This window comes from Cryptomeria japonica, unplaced genomic scaffold (genome assembly GCF_030272615.1).
Source record: "Cryptomeria japonica unplaced genomic scaffold, Sugi_1.0 HiC_scaffold_209, whole genome shotgun sequence".
Classification (NCBI taxonomy): Eukaryota; Viridiplantae; Streptophyta; class Pinopsida; order Cupressales; family Cupressaceae; genus Cryptomeria; species Cryptomeria japonica.
In genome coordinates this window covers 243,365-252,500 of record NW_026729031.1, presented here as the reverse complement: position 1 = coordinate 252,500, position 9,136 = coordinate 243,365, and the positions used below count along the sequence as shown (strand labels likewise).

At 59.8% G+C, this 9,136-nt stretch overlaps 1 non-coding gene across 1 annotated transcript; it reads right to left on the bottom strand.

The window, feature by feature from the left end:
• Positions 1–3,880: 3,880 nt before the first annotated feature.
• On the bottom strand, positions 3,881–3,999 carry LOC131868542 (5S ribosomal RNA). Its single transcript, XR_009366992.1, has one exon. It is a non-coding gene; the product is annotated as a 5S ribosomal RNA (ribosomal RNA).
• Between the last annotated feature and the right edge of the window lie 5,137 nt (positions 4,000–9,136).

Genomic DNA, 9,136 nt, shown 5'->3' with positions numbered 1-9,136 from the left:
ATCTTTCAGAACGGAAATTTTAAAATCTCGTTTTTTTTTGCCTTTTCTGGAAATTAGTGAAGGCAGCGCATCAAAGGTGCGCAACGCTGGTGCGAACCTGGGAGCGCTCCGATGTGTGCTCCAAGGTGCGGCGTGCACGAAGTCGGACCCCGGTTTGCCCCGGGTGCGCACCTCGCGTGCACCTTGGTGCGCACACCTTGGCTGGGTTGCGCGCCCTGGTGGGCACCATGGTGCGCACCAAGGAGCGCTCCGAAGTGTGCTCCAAGGTGCGGCGTGCACGAAGTCGGAGCCCGGTTTGCCCCGGGTGCGCACCTCGCGTGCACCTTCGCCGCGGTGGGCACCATGGCGTGCACGAAGTCGGAGCCCGGTTTGCCCCGGGTGCGCACCTCGCGTGCACCTTCGCCGGGGTGGGCACCTTGGTGTGCAGACCTTGGCTGGGTTGCGCGCCCTGGTGGGCACCATGGTGCGCACCAAGGAGCGCTCCGAAGTGTGCTCCAAGGTGCGGCCTGCACGAAGTCGGAGCCCGGTTTGCCCCGGGTGTGCACCTCGGGTGGGCACCTTGGTGCGCATGCCTTGCCTGGGCTGCGCACCAGGGCGGGCTCAAGATGGCACCCGCGTTCCTTTTTTTTCACTATCTTTCAAAACGGAAATTTTAAAATCTCATTTTTTTTTGCCTTTTTCTGGAAATTAGTGAAGGCAGCGCATCAAAGGTGCGCACCTCGCTGCCCACCACGGTGCGCAACGCCGGTGGGCACCCGGGAGTGCTTCGAAGTGTGCTCCAAGGTGCTGCGTGCACGTTGTCGGAGCCCGGTTTGCCCCGGGTGCGCACCTCGCGTGCACCTTCGTCGGGGTGGGCACCTTGGCTGGGTTTGCCCCGGCTGCGCTCCGAAGCGGGGTTATTGGAGCGCCGCCTCTTTTTTTGTCGGAGCGTTTGGTGGGGTTTCTCGCATTGGCTCTTCCGAGGCCCGGTTGCCACCCTGGCGCGCACGAAGTCGGAAGTAGGGTTAATTGCCCGGGTGCGCACCTTTGCCAGGGTGGGCACCTTACCTGGGCTGCGCACCAGGGCGGGCTCAAGATGGCACGCGCGTTCCGTTTTTTTCACTATCTTTCAAAACGGAAATTTTAAAATCTCCTTTTTTTTTTGCCTTTTCTGGAAATTAGTGAAGGCAGCGCATCAAAGGTGCGCACCTCGCTGCCCACCTTGGTGTGCTCTGAGGTGCGCACCCGGGAGCGCTACGAAGTGTGCTCCAAGGTGCGGCGTGCACGTTGTCGGAGCCCGGTTTGCCCCGGGTGCGCACCTCGCCTGCACCTTGGCCGGGGTGGGCACCTTGGCTGGGTTTGCCCAGGGTGCGCTCCGAAGCGGGGTTACTGGAGCGCCCCCTCTTTTTTTGTCAGAGCGTTTGGTGGGGTTTCTCGCATTGGCTCTTCCCAGGCCCGGTTGTTGGGTGCGCTCCCACCCTGGCGCGCGCGAAGTTGGAAGTTGGGTTAATTGCCCGGGCGCGCACCTTCGCCAGGGTGGGCACCTTGGTGCGCACACCTTGGCTGGGCTGCGCACCAGGGCGGGCTCAAGATGGCACCAGCATTCCCTTTTTCTCACTATCTTTCAAAACGGAAATTTTAAAATCTCGTTTTTTTTTTGCCTTTTATGGAAATTAGTGAAGGCATCGCATCAAAGGTGCGCACCTCGCTGCCCACCTTGGTGTGCTCCGAGGTGCCCACCACGGTGCGCAACGCCGGTGCGAACCCGGGAGCGCCCCGATGTGTGCTCCAAGGTGCGGCGTGCACGAAGTCGGACCCCGGTTTGCCCCGGGTGCGCACCTCGCGTGCACCTTGGTGCGCACACCTTGGCTGGGTTGCGCGGCCTGGTGGGCACCATGGTGCGCACCAAGGAGCGCTCCGAAGTGTGCTCCAAGGTGCGGCGTGCACGAAGTCGGAGCCCGGTTTGCCCCGGGTACGCACCTCGCGTGCACCTTCGCCGGGGTGGGCACCTCGGCTGGGTTGCGCGCCCTGGTGCGCACCAAGGAGCGCTCCGAAGTGTGCTCCAAGGTGCGGCGTGCACGAAGTCGGAGCCCGGTTTGCCCCGGGTGCGCACCTTCGCCGCGGTGCGCACCATGGCGTGCACGAAGTCGGAGCCCGGTTTGCCCCGGGTGCGCACCTCGCGTGCACCTTCGGCGGGGTTGCGCGCCCTGGTGGGCACCATGGTGCGCACCAAGGAGCGCTCCGAAGTGTGCTCCAAGGTGCGGCGTGCACGAAGTCGGAGCCCGGTTTGCCCCGGGTGCGCACCTCGCGTGCACCTTCGGCGGGGTTGCGCGCCCTGGTGGGCACCATGGTGCGCACCAAGGAGCGCTCCGAAGTGTGCTCCAAGGTGCGGCGTGCACGAAGTCGGAGCCCGGTTTGCCCCGGGTGCGCACCTCGCGTGCACCTTCGCCGCGGTGGGCACCATGGCGTGCACGAAGTCGGAGCCCGGTTTGCCCCGGGTGCGCACCTCGCGTGCACCTTCGCCGGGGTGGGCACCTCGGCTGGGTTGCGCGCCCTGGTGCGCACCAAGGAGCGCTCCGAAGTGTGCTCCAAGGTGCGGCGTGCACGAAGTCGGAGCCCGGTTTGCCCCGGGTGCGCACCTCGCGTGCACCTTCGCCAGGGTGGGCACCTCGGTGCGCACACCTTCTCAATGTTTTCTTGCCTTTTCTGGAAATTGGTGAAGGCAGCGCATCAAAGGTGCGCACCTCGGTGTGCTCCGAGGTGCGAACCCGAGAGCGCTCCGAGGTGCCCACGAAGTCGAAAGTCGGGTTAATTGCATTGTTTTCCCCGGGTGCGCTCCGAGGTGCGCAACATCGGCGCGCACCAAGGAGGGCTCCGAAGTGTGCTCCAAGGTGCGCACGATGGCGTGCACCTCTGGTGCGCACGATTCGGAGCTCGGTTTGACCGGGGTGCGCACACCTTGGCTGGGTTGCGCACCTTTTGTGCGCTCCAAGGTGCGCACGAAGTCGGAGCTCGGTTTGCCCCGGGTGCGCACCTTCGCCAGGGTGCGCACCTTGATGCGCACGCCTTGGCTGGGCTGCGCACCTTGGTGGGCGCCATGGTGCGCACCTTTCGTGCGCTCCAAGGTGCGCACGAAGTCGGAGCTCGGTTTGCCCCGGGTGCGCACCTTGGTGGGCGCCATGGTGCACTCCGAGGTGCCCAAGATTGGTGCGCACCAAGGAGCGCTCCGAAGTGCGCTCCAAGGTGCGCGCGAAGTCGAAAGTTGGGTTAATTGTCCGGTTTGCCTCGGGTGCGCACCTTGCGTGCACCTTCGCCAGGGTGGGCGCCTTGGTGCGCACACCTTGGCTGGGCTGCGCACACCTTGGCACCCGCGTTTCCTTCATTTTAAATTTTTTTTTTTTACAATCTCTCAAGTGGGAAATTCTATAATCTCAACTTTTTTTGCCTTTTCAGGAAACTTTTGAATGGAGCGCATCATTGGTGCGCTCCGAAGTGTGCTCCAAAGCTCTCTCCAGCTGCGTGCACCTGCCCCGGCCGCGCACCCGGCCCCGCCCAGCTTCGCTCACCTGTCCCGGGCGTCTGGTGCGGAACCTTAGAGTAAGAAACATCACCGTGCACCTTGGCCAACGTGCGCGACTCGACCGAGCGCGCACTGGCCGAGGTGCACACCGATTTCACCTGGGTGCGCGCGCAGCACCTCGGGCGCACCGGGGTGCGCGCACAACGCCCGGGTTGCACCGTGGCCTGTGTGCTCGGGGCGCCTCGGGTGCGCGCTCGGTGTCGCCCCCGCGCGCGCGGTAGTGCGGGCAGCGCACCCCGGCCCGGCCCGGCCCCGACGAGAACGCAAACGGGCAAAAGGTTTATTCAAATAGCATTGCGACGCCCGGCGAAAAACTAAAAAAGGGTGCAACACCGGGACTTCCCGGGAGGTCACCCATCCCAGTACTACTCCGGCCCAAGCGCGCTTAACTGCGGAGTTCTGATGGGATCCGGTGCACTAACGCTGGTATGATCGCACCCGTTATGAGCTTGTCGCAGTGTGTACTTAGCAAACCGCGACCCACGTGCGAATCCACCCCGGCCACCCACCCCCGTCGAGGTGCACACCCTCCCTCGCGAAGTGCGCCCCGTTCGCCAAGTGTGAGCCCTGCCCGGGTGCGCGCACCTTGCTAGGGCGTCGGGTGTGCACCCGGCCCGGCCTACGTGCGTGCACCTGGAGGGGGCGTCGTGTGCGTGCAGTGTCCCGTCTGCAACGCGGTGCCCACACACCACCTCGGGCGCAACGACCTGCGCTCACATGTGGGCCGAGTGCACCTTGGTGCATGTTCGGGGCGCCTCGGGTGCACGCTCGATCTTGCCCCGGTGCACCAAGGCGCTCGGTTTGCCCCGGGTGCGCACTTGGTGCAAGGTGGGCACCCAAAATAGGGATCAAGCACCAAAACACAAGTTTCGGGATGCAAAATGGGACCCAAGGACCACAAATGCGTTCCAAGACCCATGATGGGTCCACGAGAACAAAAATGTGTTCCGAGACTTAATAAACAAATATTGGGTTTTAGGAGAAGAAACATGCTCTGATGCCCAAAACGAGAATCGACCCCGAAAAGGCCACAGGCCAAAAGTGGGATGCGAGACAAAAAAAAATGGGACCCGAGGACCAAAATTGGGTTCCCAGGTCGAAGACAGGGCAACCGGACAAGAAACGACCTCTAAGGCTCGAAATGAGTCCCGACGACTAAAACTTGACAAGAAGCACCCATCAGGCACCCAACTCGACACCCATGGGATGCCGACCCACCCGGGCTTCCACCTAGCACACCTTGGCACCCACCCACCCTCGCACCCAACCTCGCACCCAACTTAGCACCTTTGAACCCACATTGGCACTCACCCTGACCCTGGCACCTTGGAACCCACATTGGCACTCACCTTGACCCTGGCACCCACCTTTGCACTCACCTTGGGACCCACCCTGGCTCCCACCTCGGCACCCACCCAGACACCCACCTTGGTTCCTTGGCACCCACCTTGGATCCTTGGCACCCACCCCGACACCCACCTTGGCACGCAACTTGGCTACTTGCCACCCACCTTGGCTCCTTGACGCCCACCCCGACAACCACCCCGTGACCTACCCTGGCTAGGGTTGGTGCACACCCACCCTGGTGCCCACCTTGGCACCCACCCTATGACCCACCTTGGCACGCACCTTAGTACCCACCCCGTTACCCACCCTAGGACCCACCCCGTGACCCACCTTGGCCAGGGTGGGTGCACCCACCCTGGTGCCCACCTTGGCACCCACCCATCCTAGCACCCAGCCTGTGACCGGGCTTGGAACCCAACCTTGCACCCGCACCCGTCTTGGCCAGTGTGGGTGCGCACCCATCCTGGCACCCACGTTGTGACACACCCTTTAACCCACGCACCCTAGCACCCACGTTGGCACCCACCTTGGAACCCAACCTAGCAACTTGGCACCCACCCCGTGACCCACCTTGGCATCCACCATAGCAGTCGCCGACTTGGCACCCACCTCGGCACCCACCTTGACACTTGTGGACCCACCTTGCCACTCACCCTAGCATCGACCCATCCTAGCACCCACCCTGGCACCTTTGCACCCTAGCACTCACCCATCCTAGCACCTAACCTGTGACCCACCTTGACACTCACCCTCGCACCCACCTTGGAACCCAACCTAGCACCCACCCACCCTGACACCAACCCTAGCACCTACCCACCCTTGCACCCACCCTGTGACCCATCTTGGCACCCACCCATCCTACCACTCAACCTATCACCCACCTTCTCACCCACCTTGGCATCCACCTTAGCACCCACCCACACTGGCACCTTGGCACCCACCTCGGGCAAGGTGGGTGCACACCCACCCTGGCACCCAATTTAGAACCCACCGAGCATGTTACCCACCTTGGCACCCACATTGCAGCCCACCCTAGTACCCACCCTATGACCCACATTGGCATCCACACCCTAGCACCCAGGCACCTCGACACCCGCCTTGACACCCACCCTAGCACTGAACCTGTGACCCACCTTGGAACTCACCCTAGAACCCACCCACCCTGTGAACCACCTTGGCATCCACCTTAGCACCCACCCACCTTGGCACCCACTCTAGCACTCACCCATCCTAACACCCAACTTGTTACCCACCTTGGCACCCGCCCTCGCGTCCACCTTGAAACCCACCCTAGCACCCACCCACGCAGGAGCCCACCTTGGCACCCAACCTAACACCCACGCATCCTGGCACCCAACTTGTGACCCACCTTGGAACCCACCCTAGTACCCACCTTTGAACCCACTATATCACCAACCCACCTTGGCACCCACCCTATGACCCTCTTTGGAATCCACCCTAGCACGCACCCACCCTGGCACCCACCATGGAGCGCACCCTAGCACCCACCCACCTCGGCACGCACCTCAACACCCACCTTGGTGTGCGCACTGCGCCAACCTCTCAAAGACCCTATGTGGTGCGCTCCAAAGTGTACACCTTTGGTGCGCTCCAAGGTGCGCACCTTTGGTGCACACCGAGGTGCACACCAAAGTGTGCACCGAGGTGAGCACCAAAGTGCACTCCAGGGTGCACACCAAGGCGTGCACCTTTGGTGCGGTCAATGCAAACGAATTCGGAAGTTGGGGTCGATGTCCTAATCGCTGCTGCAGACTACACGTATGAGAATCGGACAAATAGCTTTATATAGGGGAGGTGTTGCGTTTGATGGGTCGACTCCCCTGGTTGTGTGCACTGCACCAACTTCAAAGACCCTGTCTTGTTTAAGAAGTCAAAAGTTGGGGTGGATGTCCTAATCATTGCTGCAGTCTACGCATGTATGAGAATCAGACAAATAGCTTATATAGGGGAGGTGTTGCATTCGGTGGGTTGACTCCCCTGGTTGTGCGCACTGCGCCAACCTCAAAGACCCCGCATAGCAGAAGAAGTCGGAAGTCGGATTTTGGTGAGCACCAAGGCGTGCACCTTTGGTGCGGTCAACGCAGACGAATTCAGAAGTTGGGGTGGATGTCCTAATCGTTGTTGCAGGCTACACATGTATGAGAATCAGACAAATAGCTTATATAGGGGAGGTGTTGGGTTTGATGGGTCAACTCCCTTGGTTGTGCGCATTACGCCAACCTCAAAGACCTTGTTTTCGTTAAGAAGTCAAAAGTTGGGGTCAATGTCCTAATGGCTCCTGCAGGCTACACATGTATGAGAATCGGACAAATAGCTTATATAGGGGAGGTGTTGGGTTTGATGGGTCGACTCCCCTGGTTGTGCGCATTACGTCAACCTCAAAGACCTTGTTTTCGTTAAGAAGTCAAAAGTTGGGGTCGATGTCCTAATTGCTCCTGTAGACTACACATGTATGAGAATCAGACAAATAGCTTATATAGGGGAGGTGTTGGGTTTGATGGGTTGACTCCCCTAGTTGTTCGCATTACACCAACCTCAAAGACCTTGTTTTCGTTTAGAAGCCGAAAGTTGGGGTCGATGTCCTAATTGCTCCTGCAGGCTACGCATGTATGAGAATCAGACAAATAGCTTATATAGGGGAGGTGTTGGGTTTGATGGGTCGACTCCCCTGGTTGTGCGCATTGCGCCAACCTCAAAGACCCTGCATTGCGGATGAAGTCGAAAGTCAGAGTTTGGTGTGCTACAAGGTGTGGTCGAAGGTGCTCACCTAGGTGTGCACCTTTGGAGCACAGGAAAAGTGCCCTCCAAAAGTGCGCACCTTTGGAGTGCACAAAAGTGCCCTCCAAAAGTGCGCACCTTTGGAGCGCAGAAAAGTGCCCTCCAAAAAGTGCCCTCCAAAAGTGCGCACCTTTGGAGCGCAGAAAAGTGCCCTCCAAAAAGTGCCCTCCAAAAGTGCGCACCTTTGGAGCGCAGAAAAGTGCCCTCCAAAAAGTGCCCTCCAAAAGTGCGCACCTTTGGAGCGCAGAAAAGTGCCCTCCAAAAAGTGCCCTCCAAAAGTGCGCACCTTTGGAGCGCAGAAAAGTGCCCTCCAAAAAGTGCCCTCCAAAAGTGCGCACCTTTGGAGCGCAGAAAAGTGCCCTCCAAAAAGTGCCCTCCAAAAGTGCGCACCTTTGGAGCGCAGAAAAGTGCCCTCCAAAAAGTGCCCTCCAAAAGTGCGCACCTTTGGAGCGCAGAAAAGTGCCCTCCAAAAAGTGCCCTCCAAAAGTGCGCACCTTTGGAGCGCAGAAAAGTGCCCTCCAAAAAGTGCCCTCCAAAAGTGCGCACCTTTGGAGCGCAGAAAAGTGCCCTCCAAAAAGTGCCCTCCAAAAGTGCGCACCTTTGGAGCGCAGAAAAGTGCCCTCCAAAAAGTGCCCTCCAAAAGTGCGCACCTTTGGAGCGCAGAAAAGTGCCCTCCAAAAGTGCGCACCTTTGGAGCGCACAAAAGTGCCCTCCAAAAGTGCGCACTTTTGGTGCGCACCAAGGCGCTGGTTCGGTCGTTGCAGGCGAGTTCGGAAGTTGGGGTCGATGTCCTGAGCGGAGGTGCAAACTACACAGGTGTCGGAATCGGACAAATAGCTTATATAGGGGAGGTGTATGCTTCGATGGGTCGACTCCCCAGGTTGAGCGCACCGCGCCAACCTCAAAGACCCTACGGTATGGATGAAGTCGGAAGTTGGGTCCGATGACCGATTCGATTAGTAGGTATGCTCATGAGGTCGGAATTTGGGTCCGATGACCTGCCATGTGCAGGAAGGCGAATGTTGACACTGTGCGTTGCAAGGTGCACACCAAGGCGCTGGTGCGGTCTTTTTAGTCGAGTTCGGAAGTTGGGGTCGATGTCCTGATCGGAGGTGCAAGCTACACAGGTGTGGGAATCGGACAAATAGCTTATATAGGGGAGGTGTATGCTTCGTTGGGTCGACTCCCCGGGTTGAGCGCACCGCGCCAACCTCAAAGACCCTACGGTATGGATGAAGTCGGAAGTTGGGTCCGATGACCGATTCGATATGTAGGCATACTCGCGAGGTCGGAATTTGGGTCCGATGACCTGCCACGTGCAGGAAGGCGAATGTTGGCACTGTGCGTTGCAAGGTGCGCACCAAGGCGCTGGTTCGGTCGTTGGAGGCGAGTTCGGAAGTTGGGGTCGATGTCTTGATCGGAGGTGCAAAC